General features: G+C 32.9%; 1 protein-coding gene across 1 annotated transcript in view; it reads left to right on the top strand.

Annotated features, from left to right (window-relative positions):
- LOC106719992 (protein sprint) overlaps window positions 1–22,182 on the top strand; it is an 89,862-nt gene that overhangs the window by 30,129 nt on the left and 37,551 nt on the right. The window lies entirely within an intron of this gene.

Genomic DNA, 22,182 nt, shown 5'->3' with positions numbered 1-22,182 from the left:
AATGATGCTAACGAGTTGTCAAGGCAATGCGAATTGAGATTCATCCTTTTTACGTACACTTTTGTCTCGGAATCAAACAGTTTATTCCTTTTCATAAATGGTTTTTGAAAAGAAAGTATAAAATAGCATCTCATTGAATTTTGTTTTCCAGCTTTGTGTGAAATTTTAATTCTAACGAAATTATTTTTGAAAATGCATAAATTCATGGAAGCATAATGACATGCAAAGGTAAGTAAAATAGAATTTACATTTTGAAACATCAAGACAAGCGCGTCAATGTTGGTATTATACGACTCAAATAGGTTAAACATCTGATATGCCTTAATGCAGGCGGAGGCCTTCCACCTGAGACGCATCTATTTGGGACATTCCAGAAAGTAAATCGTATTATAGTTATTGAAAAGATACATTTATTTAAATATTAAGAAGGTTCTATATTCAAGACTTCTGTCGAAAAGGTTAATTTCCATATTTTGATATCATTTATATATTTTCGTAACGTAGCAATGTTTGCAGTAACCTGAAATATATTTCTTTAAGTTTAGGTGCATTACTATGACTACTAGAAATACAGTTCCAAAGAAATAAGTGCATAATATAGTCAGATGTTTACTGCTAAGTTACAACTCAATTTGCTTTGTTACGTTATCCATACAAAGTTTGGACTGACTTACAATTATTGCATTCCTAGTTACGGCAGCGATAGGGTTAAGCCATAAACTGTCGGGCTATCCCAACTACAGAGCACTAGAATATTGTTTATGCTATAACCAGAGACACTAGCCGAAGCAAGGGCGTAGACGTAAATTAATAAACTACGAGACAATCTACAACCAATGTTTGTACAAAGTTATGCTAAAGTATATTAAATTACTAGCATGCCACACCCGATATCGTACGTTTTAAATTAATAATTCACTTTTTACATATCTGTGAGTCCAAGGAATAGTGCACTTATTTATGTGTTGTAGATTACTAAATTATGCAATAGATCGATTTAAAATCCAAAAAATTTTTAAGTTTTTCTGTGATATTTACTTAAGTACACCTTTAGAAATAAATAAAATAAAATAACATTTAATCCTTCGCACCATTACAACGCAATCAAAAACTAACATATTACAAAATAATTATAAATACATAAAACAGAAAAAAATTTAAATTACACTAGAATAAAGAAACATTTATAATTAACGTTGCAATGCTGACCGGATAGGGTCCTCACTCAGCTTTGTATGCTGGGTGCTCTTCTCTGGAACACTCAGCGCTGATCTTCCGCGAAAACCCTCACGACTATCCGCACGCCAGTTGCAGTGGTGGATAACCAAACATAAATATTTATATATAAAGATAAATAAAAATTTCAATATTACAAAAGATAAAATAAGATAAGAACTAATAAATAATATAAGAACTAAATGATACTAAGTTTCTGCAGTGTCCAGGGTTTTCTAAAATATTAGTAGAAACCCTGGATCTAATACGTCAGGGTGGGCGCCTATCGTCCAATGCACGCTCACTCCATTTCCATAAAAGCCTCTTCAATCTCGCAAAACGTTTCGGGAATTTCAATTCGCGCTTAACGTTTTTTCCGTCAGTCCTTTACGGGTATTTTCGTGTCGTATATTAAATATTTAGTAGTTTATGAGATTTTTAAATTGCGATTTAAGTGCGAGGGATGCCAGCATTCGGGTTGTTGTAATTCATTAAAAATAATTAATGAGTCCGTTCCCTACAGTCATTTTTATGAAATCACTTCATTGTTCGAGGAAAGCTTAACATAAAATACTAGATGTCGCCCGCGACTCCGTCCGTTCAGAATTAAAGAAAAAATTATTTGTAGCCTATGTGTTCTTCCAGATAATGTTCTACATCTACGGTAAATCTCATTGAGATCTGTTGAGTCGTTTTTCAGATACCTTCTAACAAACATTCATACATTCTACATACATTCATAAAATTAAAAAAAATGTAAGTTTTGGTTAAAAAAATAGAACATAATGTTAAATATTAGTAGTACTCGTATGGTTGCTAGTACTATTTTTAATGTGCAAGCTATTGCAAAAGCGAGATACCATAACACGTCTCTCGTTGAGTGCTGATAAAATAAAGCTTGGCTCACACGACTGCCATTGTTTGCCAGCGTAATAACGGTCACGCATGTGTCAACGATATTGTACGTTATTAACTAGATCTTTATCTAAATGTTTGTGAATCGTTCCCCATTTTATTATACTTATTGTTAGTGCATTATTGTACGAAATCATCCAAACGTAATTTTATAGATACATTTCAGTAGATGCAGAGATTATCCGTTAAGTACTAACTATTTTTTTATATTCGCTTATTACTGGAACATAAACAGACATCTTGAAATAATACTAGAGAACAAAATACAAAATTAAAAAAGTACTAAAAGAGTACTAACATCGTACTTTTGTGCAATGCTTCGCTGTAAATTAGAGACGGTGTCAACTAGGCCGCCACATTGTAACTACAAAGATAAACTCACCGTGATATAGGAACATACCCCAGTCGCATTGCTCGACCTCAAAGACTATGCAAATATCGCCTTTGTGTGAAAAATGGCACAAGTGATTTAGTAATGTAACTTTGAATTTTTACTGCATTAAATGCAGTATAATTGATCACTACGGATTGTGGATATCGTAAACAAATCTTGTTTTAAATTATTAATGTATTTTTTTTTCAAATTATAAAAAGATTTTTTTATGGCGTAACAAAGTAAAAATAGAAATTTGGAACTATCATTAGAACACAACGACAGGGTAGGGATGTATATTATAGTGAGATATTGAAACCACTTATGTAACAATCACTTAATGTATGAAAGTAAATATCAGCAAAGATGCATGTTACATCAGAGTTTAGTAATCTAATGGATTCGACGTCATAGATCCGTCAGTGTACACGGCGTGGAAGGTTACTGACCCCGATCCGATGCGGGCACCAAATTCGGTAGTTGATTCCGAGCCGCCGGGGACATTAATCGGACGTCACATTTCTTAGATACGCTGCAGGGAGAGGCTAATACGAAGTGGAAATAACAAAGTTTTTATAAGACGAAACTTGCTACATTCCTCAAATTATGTTGTTGTTTATCTGAATACGATACTACTAAACAAATTCGCTGAAAATATGCTCAATATTTAAAAATATATTCATGATTGAATAGTTGTTCAAGATAGTTGCAGAGACTATGTATAGTTATATGTTTATTTATTTGTTTAAATAATTAAGTGTAAGATACACTTCTAAAAGAATATGAACAGATTAAATAAACGTATTCAGAATAATAAAAAAAACAATTGTTACCATTTTTAATCCAAAAATAAATATCTCCCTTATTCTACTTGCGAAATAAATCATAGGCAAGCTTCCGCCTCGCTTACGATTTACAACTGGCAATAAATCGATTACCAGTTCTCGAGTCATCGAGTATCGACGCTTACTATTAGGTCCAGTGCCCTACAATCAGTTTACTACAGTAGTAGATAAATCTACTAAAGGCTGTTTCACGCATGATTTCTACTCACCGCCACGCTCGACCGACTTTTGTTCCGTCATTTTCTCTTCTGGCGTAACGTTGTGCAAAAAAAACAGACATTTTGATATCTCTCTATGTCACTTTTCTTTGTAGAAAAATTTATTTACATCTTTTTTATAAATTATATAAAATGGTAAAAGTATTTTTTTTATATTTTATCAATTGTCATTTTATTGTTATTAGCTTTATTTTTTTGATCTACATAATTTCATAACTGTTAAATTATCATTCGTAATTAGAGTCAGAAATAGAAAAAAAAAATCGTTAAATGACGCAAACCCATTTTGACGATTACACCTTATCGATTCCTTGACGACACCTTTCTTTTAATAGTTTTTACTTTAAATAAAATTACCATTGAAGTGCCATAGAAACACATTTTGATAACATTTGTACGATAAACCTAATTGAACTGCATTTGGTAATGTACTGCCTTATCATAAACCTAAACATTAGGACAATTGATAATTCTTAAAACGTGATAAGATAAATTAAATGGGACGTGGTTTAATGTTAACTAAAAGTACATACATAATACATAAACGAGTTACATACATCTATATTTCACTACTACTTATATTAATTTAACAGTAACTTTAAAAGTTAGATTTTTTTCTGGTACTAACAGCAAGAAAAGAATGTACTGCTCAACTTAAAAATGCTTTCGCGTCCAAAACCATTTTAAACGCAATAAAAACAAAGCTATCAACATTGTAGCGTTCACAAGAGTGTATCACAATTTTCTCTTTTAGTACATTCAATGTTTTTTTTATTGTTATTATTTTCAAGGTAAATTCGACCATAAACCGGTGGGGAAAGTGTGTATTTTTAACGATACAGGAACAACTGTTTATGTAATACACTGCATTATAATCTTAAACGTGTAAATAATATGGCTTAAATTCGGTTAATGAGTGCTATAACATCTGAACAGCTTTGGAGTGTCACAAGTTGCCTATCAGGAACACGCTCTGCTCGAATAAAGTGGCTAAAATACGTTCACTAGTGTTGTGGCGAGTTGCAGGAAGTACTGCTTTAGAACATTAACTGTATCTTGTATTCTCTACTATGTATGATGTAAAATTTTAGGTTTGATGTGTCTAGTCACAATGTGTTTTGAATGAGAGACAATTTATACTTAGTTATCTTAAAAATACAGTGTTTATATCTTTGTATTGTATCTTAAATCATTATAAACAATTTGTTATTAAATGATTAGGATTCAAGAACAGTTACATTTTCAGTTACAGGTTCAGGCATAGTTACAATAATTTGGTTAGGCTCCGAGTCCCTCGGTGGGGACACGTATAAACTTGCCACGTCATTTTCAAACCTAAAATTCTTAATTTATCTATCATCAGATTCCAGTCTTAGAAACCAAATGGCTTCAATTATAATTTGAATAATGAAGAGGAAGGATATGTCAATTATTCAGCTATTGATGTGCCCAATGTAACCCAAATCTTACGTATACATCGAAATGATCTAAAGATAATAGTAATAATCTCAACTATGCCCTGTTCTACATATATGGTTTATGTAGTAATATATGTTTATTAACTTGTACACATTTTATTTATGTATGACTTTTAATGCTTTTAATTTATTTTAAACATAAAATTATGTATCAAAACGAACTTATACATAAACGTCGCGACACAATTTTATGTACATTTAAATACAGTTGAAAAAGTTTGTTCAATTACTTTTTTATAAGCGCTGCGGATGTTGAATAAATTATGTCGTTGTTGATGTAAAAACTGGTCAAATCTAATTTAGACCATAGTTTATAAACAATCTTTTAGACAGGAGTATTGAGAACTAGTATTTACATTATGTTACATTAGTTTGTTATCATACTGTGAAGTTAAGTTATTATTGCAAAGATAAATTATATGATATAACTAGCTGTCGCCCGCGACACCGTCCGCGCGCATGTAAAAAAAAAATGAAAAATAGATGTTGGCCGATTCTCAGACCTACTGAATATGCTCACAAAATTTCATGAGAATCGGTCAAGCCGTTTCGGAGGAGTACGGGAACGAAAACTGTGACACGAGAATTTTATATATTAGATTAGATTATAACTACATTAAATTCATATATTAACAGAAAAAATGCTTACTTGGTCCTTATAATAAACTTTAATTGTATTAGAGAAACCGACCTTGATATAGTACGCCAAACATTTGACCATTTATAACATCCTACATCATACCAATCCGTATAATTTGTGTCTATTATATAATTATTTAAATGTTTAGAATATTGATGAGACAGTTTCCATTAAAACGTCAACTTATATAACTTTATTGTTAGAAGTGACTTGGCTTTATTTCGCATCATTTAGTCGAGCACCAGTCTTATCTATTAACTTCATATATCTGTTATTAACGAGTCCATTGACTGAGAACTGCGAGTCGTTCAAGTTGGAGGAGCTTCACATCCGTTCCGTTCGCTCGCTCATTCGATTTCGTTCAATCGTACCATTAAATTGATTTATGCGTCGTCTCTCTACGTGACCGCTGTCTTATATTGCATATTAAACTCTAAAATGTATTTCCTTCGTGCTATACGAATGATGAACTAATTTGATTTAAATTTGTTACTCGCGATCTTTTTGTAGTTGTCTATCTTTTAAATGATCAATCATCAAATATAATTACTTTACTACTAGCTTTTTATAAAATTGTTTTTACAGATAATCCTAACACAGTCCTCAAATTTTTCTACAATGTTTACCACATCGTGGGTTTAGGTTGCCAAAACTCTTATTCAAAAACGTCGTCATCTCTCTCATTCTTTAAAAAAAAGAGAAAGCAACAATATGTTTTTGTACGTGTATTTCGGCCTTGAAACTCATGGTTTACAAGTTCCAAAACGCAAGTTTGTTCTGCCGCCAACGTTGAACCACTTCCTCCTTAAACTTTATCTTCTACTGAGTGTTCAGGAACCTCTTTGCATATACAATGTGTTGCTAACTCGCCTTAATAAGCCATAATCTAACCGGACGGGATTCCTTACGCCCCCACTTTCTTGTCGCGTGCAAACTAGAACAGGCAACACTGAACACCAACGCATGTGCTAAACATGCGTTTCACTTTAAATATTATAGTTTTTATAGTCGGATAGATAAATGCAATAAAAAAATCTCTGACTATTTTTAAATATTTTTTTTTTGGTGCTGAGTAGTCACTGTTTACCTTGAAGAGGTATTTACAGCTTCACCGGGCTTAAGGTGGTCGGGTGCAGATGGCGCTTTGCTTAAACCTCGTGTAAGAGTAACTAGGCACGAGGGCTCCCTTAGGAGCCACGACTCTGGCTGTAACTTCGTTATTATTACTAGACTAGCTGTCGCCCGCGACTCTGTTCGCGCGGAATTAAATAAATAGCCTATGTATTCTTCCAGACTATAATATTCTACATCTATGCCAAATTTCATCAAGATCCGTTGAGTCATTCCGAAGATACTTTCAAACAAACATCCATCAATGCATCATTCGCATTTATGATATTAGTGAGATTATAATTTTTAAATATGTTTTCACATGATCGTAAAACAGTGGTAGAGCGATTAGAGATTGATATAATATAGTTTTAACTGATCTGTTGACAATCTTCGTCGATTATGTATACTAATATTTCATATTATTCTTTACTTGTTCACCTTCTAGTTAGTAAATAACCTACTATTACTACAGTCATTTGTTTCCTCTGAAGCAATTTTTTTTAAACTTAAGAAGTTAATGCAATAAAGGGCTCGAAAACTTTATTTTATGTAGATACCTCTTGTGTTACACACATCTTGGGTTAAGTTATCCTATAAAACTTTTATTTCGACCAGTTCCCCTCGGACAGTTAACATATTGGGAGACAAACTCCGGCCATGCCTTCATTCAATATTAACTCTCTCCGTTTGCTACGGACTCTTCACTACTGAAAATTGTATCACTGGACCTTTGTATACAACACGGGTAATATTTTTATTCAACCCGACTTTTCAAAATTTAACGTAATTGTTTTTTATGCTCCCTTGACAAAATTTACGTCCTACATGCTGTGTGACCTAAGACATGACGTGACATGACATGACAAGTCATGCTTGATGATAATGTTTGTTTATCTAAATAATAACCTAATCTTAATTAAATAAAATCACTGTAAATATTTAATATATTTACAGTGATTTTTAGCAGTGAGCTACTGTGTTTTGAAGCAAAGATTTTTTTACTTAAACTAAAACTATTTTATTATTATGTAACATTTATTTTTGTTTTCATTTTGTTAAGGGCGTCGGTGGCTCAGGGGTTAAGCACTCGACTTGCAATCTGCAGGTCCTGGGTTCGAATCCGGCCATGTACCACTGTGTTTTCGATTTTCGATTTACATATGTACATTTGTCCGACGTTCTTACGGTGAAGGAAAACATCGTGATGCAACCTGCACATATCTGAGAAGAAATTCAATGATATGTGTGAAGTCAACCAACCCGCACTTGGCCAGCGTGGTTGACTATGGCCTAGTCACCCCTAACTTAGAGTAGGCTCCGAGCCCCTTGGTGGGGACGTATAGTGAGCTGATGATGATGATGATGATTTTTGTTTTGTTCCGATGTACCCTGTGATACTGCGGGGTAAAAGATGAATCGAATGGCACCTCACTCGTTAAAATCGGGTTAGTCGATTAGGTTCTAGGCCGTCTCGATGGAATTTAGATACCATAAACCCACATACCTAAAAACAAACTTACAGATGCGCGAAAACCATTCCCCTTTTTGTCAATTGGGTAAAAAAATAGATGAAGTTTTATAATGAAACTTAAAAACTTTAGAATTTGAAGATTAGAATTACAGGACCTCTAATTTGTTGAATGTCACGATTAATATTTAATAAAACCTGAAATTACTAAAAGAATTGAAAGAAAAATTTAAATTTTATTTGTATTAGAAAATATTAATATACTTTGCACGTTTTTTTTACATATTTCTATAGCATAAGGGACTGCCATTGGGAAAATATATTCAATTGAAATAATTCAAGTTTTCGTATGTCGAGTCGTATATTTATTTTGATTCTCGTGACGTCAGACTTTCTTTACGGCAGCCCCACAGCCTCCAGCAATCTAACCCTACGTATTCGTTTGACGAGTAGTCTCCGCACACGCCCCCGTAGCCTTTACAATCTATTTGTAAGGCGATGAGTATATAATTTTCCCCTCACAAGAAGCGACGCGGCATTTTTCATTCCCCGCAGGCTATGCTACCCCTATTAGATTTCCATTCATTGTATTTTGCTCCGAATAACTAGAGCTTTAAAGTCTTTTAAATTCTCATTCAGTTAACATATTCCTGTTTAGTTATTTAAACAGAAAAAAACGGTTTTGAAGTTGAGTGGTATCCTCTTAGCTGTGATAATGGCCAAAAAAGTATTTGGATTTACCCTTTTGGTGTGCCGACAGCGTTATATGTTTTATTATGTTCCTAAAGTCTTAAAATAATATGCACTAAATGTATACATGGATATTCTTAAAATTACAAAGGTTAGCTCTTATTTAATAAGTTAAAAATCTAGTTAAAACCAAAACCTTTCGCTAAAATAAAGCAATATATGCAATAATAAATCAAACAGTTTGCAAAAAATACTTATGTTAATGAAAAACAAAAGTGGGTCTTATTAATTCCGCTGTATTAAAAAGAGATAATAAAGTACTAATAAGATGTTTTGATACATTCCTATGGAATCAAATATGTTCATTGGCAAATAGGTCGAGCGATTCACTTGCATATTAATATAACTCTTGGATGTTCTACATTTATACCGCGGAAGACTTACTTCTTTTGTTTTTTAACATTAACAACCGTCTCTCGACGAGGAAATTCTGATGCGAGTTATTTTAGTGATGTAAACGAAACTAGTGTGTGATTTCCAACATGTTTACACGTTCGGTCGTTCACCATTGTTGCAGCGTAATGTAGGTCAGATATTCTGTGACGTGCTTCTACTGAAAAATTCATTTTTTAAAAAGACTGTGATTGCTTAGTCATACATATAACATTTTTATGCAATGGCGTTAAGGCTTACCCTTTAGATGTCTTTGTTGGATTTTTTTTTAATTTATTAATCTATGAAAAAATTTATCTGTGTAATTTTTTCTTCTTTTATGAAGTGCGTGAACAGACATATTATGCCTCTATGCTGAATTATATATATATAAAACATAATACATTATGTATATTTAAATAATTTGAAGTCCTTAACTGTTATTTTACTTTTATACCATAACTTCTTTTAGTCTTTGCCCTTAGTGGTCCAAGAATTAATCTTTTTCATATATTAAAACTGTTAACAAAGATTCTTATAACTTTTATTTGCATTAGTCAATTAATCTAGATTAAGTTTTTAAAATATAAATATAGAAAAACGTGTCTCCAAATTCCAGACATTAAAATTTATGTAAATTCTTCAGACTCCCAACTGACTTCAAAGTTTGTAACCGCCGTGAATGTCTTGCAAAGTTTTCAATTCAACAGTTTAAAAGTTTAGTTGTATATAAATAAGGTTTCTATATTTGTGATAGTGATAATAACAATTAATTATAATGAGTTAAAATACATAACGATTTAGGAAGGACATTTTATAAAAACAATTATCTAATTAAAATAGTACTAAAAAATTTAAAGGATTGAATACCAATGAAATACATTTATTTATATACTCTGAGGCTATAAAAATTTTCATCATATAAATCAATCCGCGAAGTTTGTTTTATTCGGGTCGTTATTAATGTTGTTTATTTAACAAGCGCTGAGCGGCAAGCGCCTCCATTACTGAACATCAACACACTCTATTGTTGAACGTAAACCGACTGCAGTGGCCCGTAACATTTTTATTTTTCTTTATTTTTCTTCCACTTTTATTTATTACTTGACAGTTACATTCTAATAACGTTGTCGCATACTCAGAAGTATTCGTTTACTATTAGCCGCCTGCATGGAATTTTTAGTTTCTTGTAAATCTTCTGAAATTCTTACAAATGCTTCCTTTAAGAGCATCCAATTCATCATTTTAGACATATTTCTAAGTACATTGACCTATTCGTTTACTAACTAAAATTTTGTAACAAAAATTTTTTGACCAACAAATCCTTATCTTACTTCTTACTAATATATTATAAATGAGAATGTTTAGAAGGATGGATGGATAGATGTTTGAAAGAAGGTATCTTCAAAAAGGCTCAACGGATCACGATTAGATTCGGAATAGATGTAGAGCATAATCTGGAAGAACACATAGGCTGCTGATTTAGTTTTATGTTAAGCCCGCGCAGATGGAGTCGCAGACAGCTTGTTTCTTTATATAGCTCTATTTGTAACAAAATACATACATACATACATACAAGATACAATAATTTCTTGAAAATTTCTTGTTTCAAGCGATGAACAAATAAGTTAAGGATTTGTCCTATTCATTTCTTTTCCAAAAAATAATTGGGAAGTGTTTTAGGACTCTTTGACATCTTAATACTTCTAAATAAATCATAAAGAACTATGTAGTTCAAGCCTTTATTGTGTCAAGTCGTACGTGATTCAATCATTCACAGATGCCGGTTCTATTTGACTTTACCACACTTAAATAGTTTTTATATTCCCACAAGTAAACCCAATTACCATTCGGTAGAGATGTACGAAATGTAGGTAACGTACTAGTAGATAATACGTTCATACGATTGGCAGCCGTGGTTTGGCGACCTCGAACACGGTTGCCAAATTGCGGTTGATCGCTCTAGTAATCTTCAAGGTGTTTGGCGATAAACAAAACTGTATTATTGATGTTTTTATTCATGTATATTGTAATCAAATATGGAACATGGCACATCTCATATTACGTATGTAAAAAAACATTATAAATATAGCATTAATTTTTAAAAATCTGCTTGCTAGTAAATCTAGTAGCTGTCTCGCTTGCTACCTTATCTTACAACGAGTCGTAAAACATTCTCGCTGAGACAACTCCTTATTTGTTTACTTTACGCTGAACGCGGCCTTTTTATGTTGCCATATAAAATCTTAACGCTTTAAGTGTGCTTTCAACATTTAATTTACAAACTTATGTAGAATATTTTAATCTTAACACATTTATAGTGGCAAGAATTTTAAACATTTATTGCGGAAAATTGCACGGCTATTATGGATTTGATGACATTTCATTTGGTTTCCAATTTGTGATAGAGTTTGCTGTCGAAATCACAGTGATTCAATGATTGTAAACTTATTAAGTGCACCGTTGTATACTACATAGCTATTTTTAGTATAAATTCGATTAGCGTAATTTGCTTTACATTGCAATTGTATTAGGTAACCTAATTTAAATTTTTAATCAAACCAGCAGTGTACTTATGGTATACTTATCGTGTTTGTTAGTTCTTAGCATAAATGGTACGCTCTATACAAAAAATACAAATATTTGTGTTCAAATATGGATGGTATTCATTATCATAAACATTATAATAATGTCAACTCTCACTATAATCGAAGTCATTCTTCATTTTTTACAACCATGTCATCGTCTACAAGCGACCGAACATAATTCTGTCAAAATTCTTCTTTGAGTTTATTTTGTTGGAGCGGCGTCACATCAACCAGGAATAGATACAACTATGCGACATAATATTTCGTTTGACTATTTTTACTACACCTTAAAGTTTTTAATTTTATTTGTATAATATTAATCATGAATGCTTTTAAATTTTAATTAAGTTTTCTTTTATTTAATATGGAATATCTCCAATTTAACTACGGTAGGAAGTTCAATCTTTGAAATTAATTGTTAAAATGTAATATGAATTTATTTTTACATCGGAGACCACAATAATGTAACGCGGGTGCGTTGCCCCCGTGTTTTGCAATCCATTGTTCCAAAGTATTATTCGCGGCACGCATAGCAATTTTGTTTGCATATTCGCCATGTGTTTTTTTTTTTTCATTAAACTGTACGAAAATGGGCACAAGCACCGTATTGTGTTTGAGTCGTGAGGAAGAACAAGTTGTTGAAATTTCTTTTTTTTGTAAAATATAATCTGTGACTGGCTGGAATAATAAATGAGCGAACAAAGCTACAGATTAAAAAACTGCTGCTTAAACAACAATGTGAAATATTAATTAGAGAATTAAAAATTATGAAAGTAATTTTTACAAAATGGCTACAACAATAACATAATATGTAAAAGTTATGTACATATTTGGTTTCATTAACATGTACACATGTATTGAAAAAAAAAAAACACACTGCATCTTCATTTGTCACTAAGTCATAACTTCACCTAGACTACAAAATGTGTGACAAATTACTAATCAACTATGAGATGTCTAATAATTATTTAGACGTTACAGCTGTCGAATATTTTTAATAGCAATATATAGACACGTGCGTGTTACAATTACTATGTGTAATGAGATATAGCACCGGTGTTTCCGGTAATGTATTTGAAAGCCATACAGTCTGCGGTTGTCATGCTTCGATACTTCGCATATCGGAAGGGTGCAGCGCCACCTGCTGCCATTTCTACATGAATGCGTTTGATGTTGGATATGTGCCTTATTGACATTTTTATATGCAGCCAGTAAGACCATTTCCCGACATATAAATAGATATTTTTCACTGGTATCTCTTAACTGTGATGAAATAGCTTGACCAATATCTGTTGCCCTTAGTGTTACGAACACTAAATAATAATAATAAAATCAATTGTTGTTAAATGTGTAAAACCAACGAGCTTTATTAAACCCTTGAACACGTGCACGTCTCTCGGTTGCAAAAGAACACCGATAAGTCCGTGTAAATTAATTATTATGCAAATTTAGCGTAAATACGAGGCAACGCGTTTCGATCACTGCCATCCGGGCGTTGGCATTACACCTTTGCGAGTTCATATTTGCAAGCCAACAGAAGTCAGTAGTATATTCGTTGCGTGAATGCGCGCAAGTCGCACGCTCTCTCATCTTTGATTTAAAACGCGTACCAATTTACGCAAAAATCACCCTTTTCACATTGCAATAAGGTGTCCCACGGTGTTCCCGATAGAGTCATTTGTTTAGTTACCCAACAGTGACGGATAAAGGCGCGTGCCGTAAAATCTTTATAGAGTTTGGTTGAGTTCACAATATGCGTTGCACTTTCGTTTTACGTATTTGCCGTACATTGCCGCTTTGCTAGACGATACAGCTTAGTTATACCTACGCTTAGCACCGTTCTCTTATCAAGTAAGTGAAGTAGTTTTACGATCACTCACTTCTTTATCTTTGCGTACCGTGTCTGCATTAGAATGTCGTTCTGTACTTAAAGTAAAACTATGGAACGTAAATCTCATTTGATATCAACCATACTTGTATTGATTTCGTTTAAGTAAGGTTATATTTTATATTTCGCGTCATTCTTTTATTATTTGATGATATGAACATAAATAAGGAAATTAATATAAACACAGCTGATTTATGTCAAAGATGCGATGTATTTTATGTTCTCTTCAGTATTCTTTTTACGTATAAAATGTGCCACGTAAAATATATTAGCCATTGTACAATTCCAATTACGTATTGGAATTAAACTGTATTATAAAATTCAGATATAATATCCACATAAAATTTGTGACATCATCATTTTAAATTATACGTCAAAATACATATTAATAATTATTAATTTAGTCAAGTGCTTAAAATGTTTAAACATTATATTTTATTTGTATTTATATTTTGTTTAGACACTAAATATAAATGTTACTGTTAATGTTTCACTTCTGGTCATTTCGAATGCGACAAGATTTATCTGTCAGCACCAGATGTTGTCAATAGTCAAATATACTAGAGTTATATTATCTCTCTCCAACTCGTAAATACTTACTTCCCGACTATAAACAAATAATACAACTAAATTTAGAAGGTTATTCAACTAACTATGACCTAATATTAAATGACTAATACTTTTCTGGTATATTTGTAATTTTGGTTAAAGATTGCTGTTAGGGTGGACACACGCGGACTTCTTTAAGCGTACAAGTGTTTTTTATGTTTTGGCAGCATGTTTTTACTACGAATAAAAATTGCAGTTGACTAACCTTTAAAGTGGTCGGTGACAATTTCTTTGAAGCAGTCGGTTTTTGTCGGCCCTTAGTCAACAGTTGTTTTCGGGTATGATAGTGCTAAATTTTTTTTTGTGACTGAGTAGTCACTGTTTGCCTTGAGGAGGCATTTACAGTTTCACCGGGCTTGAGGTGGCCGGGCGCAGATGGCGCTTAGCCTAAACCTCGTTTAAGAGTAACTAGGCTCGAGGGCTCCCTCAGGAGCCTCGGCTCGGGCTGTTACTTCGTTATTATTACCGGATCGGATATTATTACCGGATCGGATATTATTACCGGATTGGTTATTATTACCGGATTGGTTATTATTACCGAATTGGAGATTATTATTACCAGATTGGAATAATGCTAAAAAAGATCCTTTAGTCCTATGTTCCTATGTTTTATTGTTCATCATGATGTGACAAGTTTTCGCTCGAGCTGTTACAAGTCTGATAGGTATCCGTCCCACGTAATCCAGTCCTTTTGTGGAATGTAAGTTGTCACCCATTTCGCTTGAGCTTATCCTTTCATCGGACCGGGAATGCGGGAGAGATGTCTGGAATAAAACTTGCATAGCGCACTGGATAGCGCAATGAATTTTACATTTACTGAGTTTGCTTTGATTTTTCAGTCTACATTTTCTAGACTTTGTGGATATGACATTTTAAAATATATTTTATTTGTATGCCAAAAATACAAAATGATATATTTTCACTTACTTTTAAACTATTCACTTTAGTTTTAAAATAGTTAGGACAATGTTATCAAGTGCTGGAAAATAATTTCCTAGGTCAATTCAATGTTTGTTTAACTAAAAAAAATATAATATTTACATTTTCACTCGATCTTAAAATGGCCTTATCGTGAAGTTTGACAACTATACCATTCGTTTTATAAATGCCTGCCCTTTATCTGACATTGTTATCTATTCCATCCTGTTAGTCATACAAGCTCTGACGCAGGAGAGACAGTCAGTCTGGTGTGAGGTGAAATTGCTTAAACGTGCCGCGTGTCTCAATAAACGGTCATAAATAAAGACTTTGATTTTCGCGTACTTTTTATGTTTTTTATTAGAGAATTCTACTAAATTATATCATTAATGTTAGATGTCATTAAAAATACTTTTTTTTTCAGGTAATCATCATTTTTCGGCGGAATTAAGTAAGTCATACTGTAAAATGTATTTAATTGAGTGATTCATTTTTTTGTAAATATTTTGTTTACAGCCATGTTTTGCGATACGACAGAGGAATACTTCGCCAGGAGGCTCGTTTAACATAAATATTTGCAATTAAAATTAAGCTTCAACGCCCTATCCGTGCAATTATTCAAATTGCACGCCACAGGAGACCTCAGAAAGTTTCAAATTAATTAAGAGGGTCATAAGACAGACCGTTAAGGAAACAACAATGATGGTGGGCCCTAACCGGCATCCTTATTTATTGTAGGCCCGAGGACTATTCCGCTTGCCCCCTGTCATCATCTTGCGGCTTTTAAGCCCCCTACGAGTTACTCATATTTGCAATGGCTTGCAACCCTTGAGTTAGCGCAAATAAAATATGAGCATTGCGTCAATTTCTACCCTTAGCATAAACACGTTTGTTTAAAAATAATGAGCAATCATTTATTATTACTATTATTACTTAGAATGTTGTTTCCTTAGAATTCGGAACAAATAATTACCGTAAATTTAAACGAAGCTAGAAATTATACAAAGTAAACTCACTACTAATCGGCCTACCCCTAACTAATCGTACTATTAGTCGTACTAACTGAAATTTGTACCGTTTTGCTTCAATGTAAACCAACATTTACAGTAGTTTATTAGCTAATACATATATATTTTTTACGTTTTCAAAACTGGAATAACTTGCATATGTTTACATCTATTTACGTAGTTTTTACACGTGTGTTTTGGCACGTTTGAAACAGAGCGTGGTGTGTAGGGCTCTACACTACCTTGCGTAGCGTCAACACTTGACTATCATCTTACTACCCCTGCCCTCAACATTAACTCTTCGGTTTACATTTCATGCGTAGTAAGAATTTTGTTTACCTGTGATCTTTGAAGATGCGTAAATCCTATATGCATATTTTGCACACCGTAATTCATGTTCGTTCATAAATTTGTCAAAGACTGCGATACTTGACATTTCATATTTAAAAAAAATTATGTGAAATTTTTTTTCAATAAATTATTGTGTTATTTTATATCTATAAAGCTCTACTTATTATTTATATTACACCTGTACACTTTCATACATACACCGTCTGTGTTACTCTATTACTATAGATTTCTTTCTGTCGATTTTTATCTTCAATATTGAACTTGTATGTCAATGACCTGACGATAAATACGAGCAAATGTACGCTCACATTGTTTACCGAGTTATCATTTCACAGCATTGTAAATAATAAATATAACAATTTATTTGTAAAACCATGATAGAGCTATTGAGTAATTTACAACCTTAACTGATATAAACATAAGTATTTTTTTTGTATTATTAGGTGGCAAACTAGCAAAGCGGCAACGTCGACGTCCACAATTGCAGATGCGTTGCCTACCTTTAATCGACGGAGGAGGAGACGAACAAAAAGAGAATATTTCCCCTTCTTATGCATCTTCTTCTACATAAAATCCAGTTCCTCTTCCCATCCTTTCCTAATAAGAAAAGGGTGGGAAAGGAAAGAAGATTTTTAGAAATAATTTAGGACTTCGGCACCATACTCATCAGACGTAACGCGGAATTACTTCCACTTCACGCCTGTCTTCTGTGTGGTCGTGGTATTGCACCGGGCGAGTCGGCCCATTTTTGCAACATAACATATGTATGTATTAAATATCAAAGGTTAAATCAATATACATTGTCGAAAATATTGCTTCAACTATTTATTTTAACCATCATTTTCCATGGCTGTATATGTTGGAGAAAGTAGGAGAAGAAGGAAATAGTTTAGTGCTATTTAAGATCAACAGTTGACGTTCGCGATAAAAAAAATATAGCTGGTCGTTGACCGACCGCAAGAAGCAGTCCAATTATGGCGGCCCTTCATATCATCATGTTCTGCCATCCGAACGGTTTTGCCAAACATAAATACTTGTTTGATATATGTGACAAGGTCAGAGCGGTGTCTGTGACATACGACACTTGTTCTGCGACGAGATATAACTAATTGATGTTTCCTTACGCCTCAGATATGGAACAAGGAGATCGCCTATGTGTTGCTCTTTTTATTTATTTTTGACAGTCGTCTTTTGTTTTTGCCAAAATATATTACCGGTCTGTTTTTATTTAGATTTACGGTCTGGGTAAGTAGATTATCTAGTAACAGTTATTTTTATGACTTTATCTTGCCAAGATTATAACAATCCAAAAGCTAAATACTAAAGTTTTTGGTGATAAAAGATTAATAAGGTCATAGTTTAGGGTAATTATGAAAAATTGCTCGTGGAGAAAATTTAAAGCAATCCATTTGATTTTTATTTGTTAATTATAAGTTACATTTGTAAACATTACAATTTCGGTCGTTAATATCAAAAATACACAAGCTTAGAACAATGTTCAGCCATTGTCGAGCATGTTTACACAACTTCCGTCAACATTTGTCGTCGTAATTCACAAGCAAGCGTGAATTACACAATAAACGTGGTGCGAGCGAACCATGCTTCTGGTCATTCACTGCTAGAAACATAGGCCTTTGCTGCCTTGATTTAGACGTACAATAGTACATTTCAGATCGATGATATGACCCGACTCTAATAGACATAGATTTGTACAGTTTATTTTGTTTTTGTTGTTACTGGACGCAGAGTTGGTCCTTCGTAAAGGATTTATGGTATCATACGTGGAAAAGGCAGCTCGATTCTGTAAACGAAATAGATCGATACTTGACTCTAAAGATTTCATAACAGATTGTTTTGTTTTAAACCCTATAATTCTTGCTAAAAGAAAGTTAAGTTTAGACAGTAACAATTCGTCATTCATTTATTTTAAGATTCTGTTAAAAGGTTACGCGAAAATTTTCAATTCAAATGTTCAATAAAAAGGATGCTTACGCTGATAATACTGCTTGCCACAACGATAAATCCTTTTGTTCTGTCTAGTTTTACGTCTAAAAACAAGTAGCTTAGTCGTAGGTTGCGCAGCCGGTCTAGATATGATCAGATGTAAGTAAAAGTGGTATTAAACAAGTTCCATAAATATAAGTAGAAACTACTAGTTTCGATTTGATTTAAAGCCAGATAATTTCTTAAAAGTATAAATGATACTCACTTAATGTTTTGTATTTTAATCTTTCTAACAAGCTTCTATTTGGTACAAGTAAATATAAGGTTGAATAATCTCATAGTGACCTCGATCTTAAAACACTATTTGATAATACTCGTTATTGAGCTACTTTCGCGTAGACTCTTACGCCTGACTCATAGCATACCTTCCCAATCCAGACTGCCCTATAATATTTTATCTGCTTCAACTTTGGCGAAAGTGATCCGACTGGCATCCAGCCAGAATCACTAGCGAGCGACAGACAAATATTTTGGGGTCAATTCATTCGGGACCAGCGCCGTGCTGACCATAAATTTACAAGCTATTTATAATATAGCTAAATTTAGCCTTATTTAAACATCAGACTTTATTCGCTGACCATATGCCAGCTTGTATATTAACAATCTGGCAATAACAGGTGGCCTTTAATACAGTATACACGTTTCTATCTTAATCGAGTCTTAAACTTGTCTTCCGTTTTGATATTGATATCGGATACGAAACCGCACGTATCTCAAGATCCGCTTCTTTTTTCTATAACCTATCCATACACTTTGATATTCTTAGATAAGTGACAGTTTCAAACACCTGTATCTCTATACTATTATCAATTCTTGACAATGATTTACTAGTTTTGGACGTAGAATGCAATAACCTTTTTCTGTTACACAAATTTAAATAGAGTGAGTATTATAATAGATGACTGGTTTCAATATCCCTCGGTGCAATGCCAACGATCTTTCACTTGTCGAATAAAAACTGGAATAAAAGTCGAATAGATGCATTTTTCGAATGTCACAATTGGGATCGGAGACGATTCCTTCAATAGCATTGTTATGCATGCGCCGCAACTCTGTGGAATCCGGTCCAATCTATCCAGCATTTTAAACGAGCTCTGCTACGAATAAATGATTGATACCAACGATATGCAACTTGTAGTCATACGCTGTTAGCTTACGATATTTATGCGCATTCTGAAGACTGATAATAAATGTGAGAATTTATATTGAATTCTTCAGAAGGAGCTTGTATCGGACGGCAAATTATTTACAAAGAAGCTCAACATTTTAAGAATAAAGAATACTTCTATTTTCTTTTATGAATATTTATCTAGTTTTATTTCTATTAATATTAAATGATTCAGATAATTTTGAGGTATCTATCTAAAGAAAAATTGTCCAATATTCAAATAATTTAAGCCATCTATAAACATGTACATATAATAAACATTTATGATTGCGTAATTTTTAAAGCCATATTTGAACGCTTCGTAATCGGTTGGCATCGATCAACAGGACATGTTTGTGTAAATATTGTTGTTGAGTGAGACGCGCTTACACATCATACTTATTGCATAATTTTTACATTACAGTTTTATATTTACAGTATCATCGTTGTGTACATCGTTTAACACTGATCTTTTATACTAAATGATTTTTCGATGAGTGATTTCTGAAGAATTGTTGTGCCAGTGAAGTTTTTTATTCTAATTACAGAGAAATTTTAGCCTTTAATCAATCTTAAGTAATCTTACATAACAATACGTCTTAATTATGCAGAATTAACCACTACTATTTATTGGAAACTTACATTGATTACTTCATGGGAGTTAAAATCTAAGAATATCCGTAGTAGTGTTATAGTGAACTCGGTTCCATACTTTAACTTTACGACGCTATAAAAATAAAACTACATTAGCAAAGTCGATAAAAGGCACAGCTTCAGTTGTATTTTCAGTGTATTTCTATCAATTACAAATGCTATACAGAGTCTAAGGGTCATCGTGTTAAGAAAAAAAAATCGGATTTAGAAAACAAAACATCATTACCGTTAAAAAAAACTACGTCAATCTTTCTATATACATATATGGTCAAAAGTCTCTTCGTAACAGACATTTAAAGCCGTCGCTCACGACGTCTGAGAGGTCTTGCACTTAGCAACCCTTTGTATAGAGGGAGAAACTAACATTAATAAAAACACTCCAATATATTCGAGTACGGTTAGTTTAGCGACTGAAGTGTTGGCACAATTACCTAAAACAACACGAAACTTAATAAACAATTGTTTCAGAAATTGAAGGTTAGAAAAAAAATGTTCTGAGATATATATGTGTATTTCAGTTCTAAATCAAACTCTAAAATATTATAGAATTTGTAGTTTAACTGAAAAATAGCATTAAAATTCAGTTTATATTTTAATAAGTCCATGTAACCGTCAAGAAAAGCGGGGATTTGTCGAGGGTAGATAATGAATCCCTTTCCAGCACATCTTGTTCAGGAAATGGTTGCAAAGTGTTTTTCTATTATCTCTAAGAACTGAACAGGGGCGTTTGAATATATGAACTTATATACAGCTTATGAACCCTTTGTTAAAATTAGTGAGGCTTAAAGGCAATAAGCTATTTTCTCATAACAATTTCAATTGCGGAATAGGTTATTTCTTAACAGTCAACTAATGTAACAAAAACCTCAAATATTTTCTGGGTTTTATAATTGAACTTTTGCAAAAAGTATAAAATTCGTTTCTGCCCGATTTGGTGTTTGAGGTCTAAATTTAAATCAAATTTAAATTGCTGTCATTTCCAAATGTCAATTAGAGAAAAGATTTGATTGTTTGTCTGCAGTGAATGGGCTCCTAAACTACTTTCACTGACAAAAACTTTTAATTTTGGAAAGCTACACTATTGCTGGGTGATATAGGTTATATTTATTACAAGATTTTTTTTCAATTCCTTGTGGACGAAGTCGCGGGCAACTGGTAGTGAATAATAAAAATTGTTGTAATACGACTCAGACAAGGTAACCGGAACAAAGACGGCTTAATCCCTTCATTCGTCTTACGTCTTAGAAAGCGAAGACATTTAGCCGGTGCAATGGGGCGTGGCAATTTATGTACTGTGAAGCCTTGATGCATTTACCGCAACGGGGTGGATTCACCCCTACCTTTTGTATCTGCGAAACATATTTTTAATCGTAAATTTTTCTAGTCTCGAGACAGACGAAGTGAATACCTCCCTATGAAATCTTTTCTTTCTGTTCAACAACGTGTGATGTATTTAAAATGATTGTATTTTGCTAAAATGTTAGCTAAACATACAAACTTTCAGATTTTAATACGGATAAATGAAAATGAGAGCTTAAACAGTCGTAATTTATGAATGTGCTTTTTATTTTAGGAATCACCATATGTCTGATTCTTAGATTGTCTTATAAAAAACAGCAATTGACATAC

Source organism: Papilio machaon, chromosome 14 (genome assembly GCF_912999745.1).
Source record: "Papilio machaon chromosome 14, ilPapMach1.1, whole genome shotgun sequence".
Lineage (NCBI taxonomy): Eukaryota > Metazoa > Arthropoda > Insecta > Lepidoptera > Papilionidae > Papilio > Papilio machaon.
The sequence above is the reverse complement of the archived record's forward strand: the minus strand, read 5'-3'. Positions and strand labels throughout refer to the sequence as shown.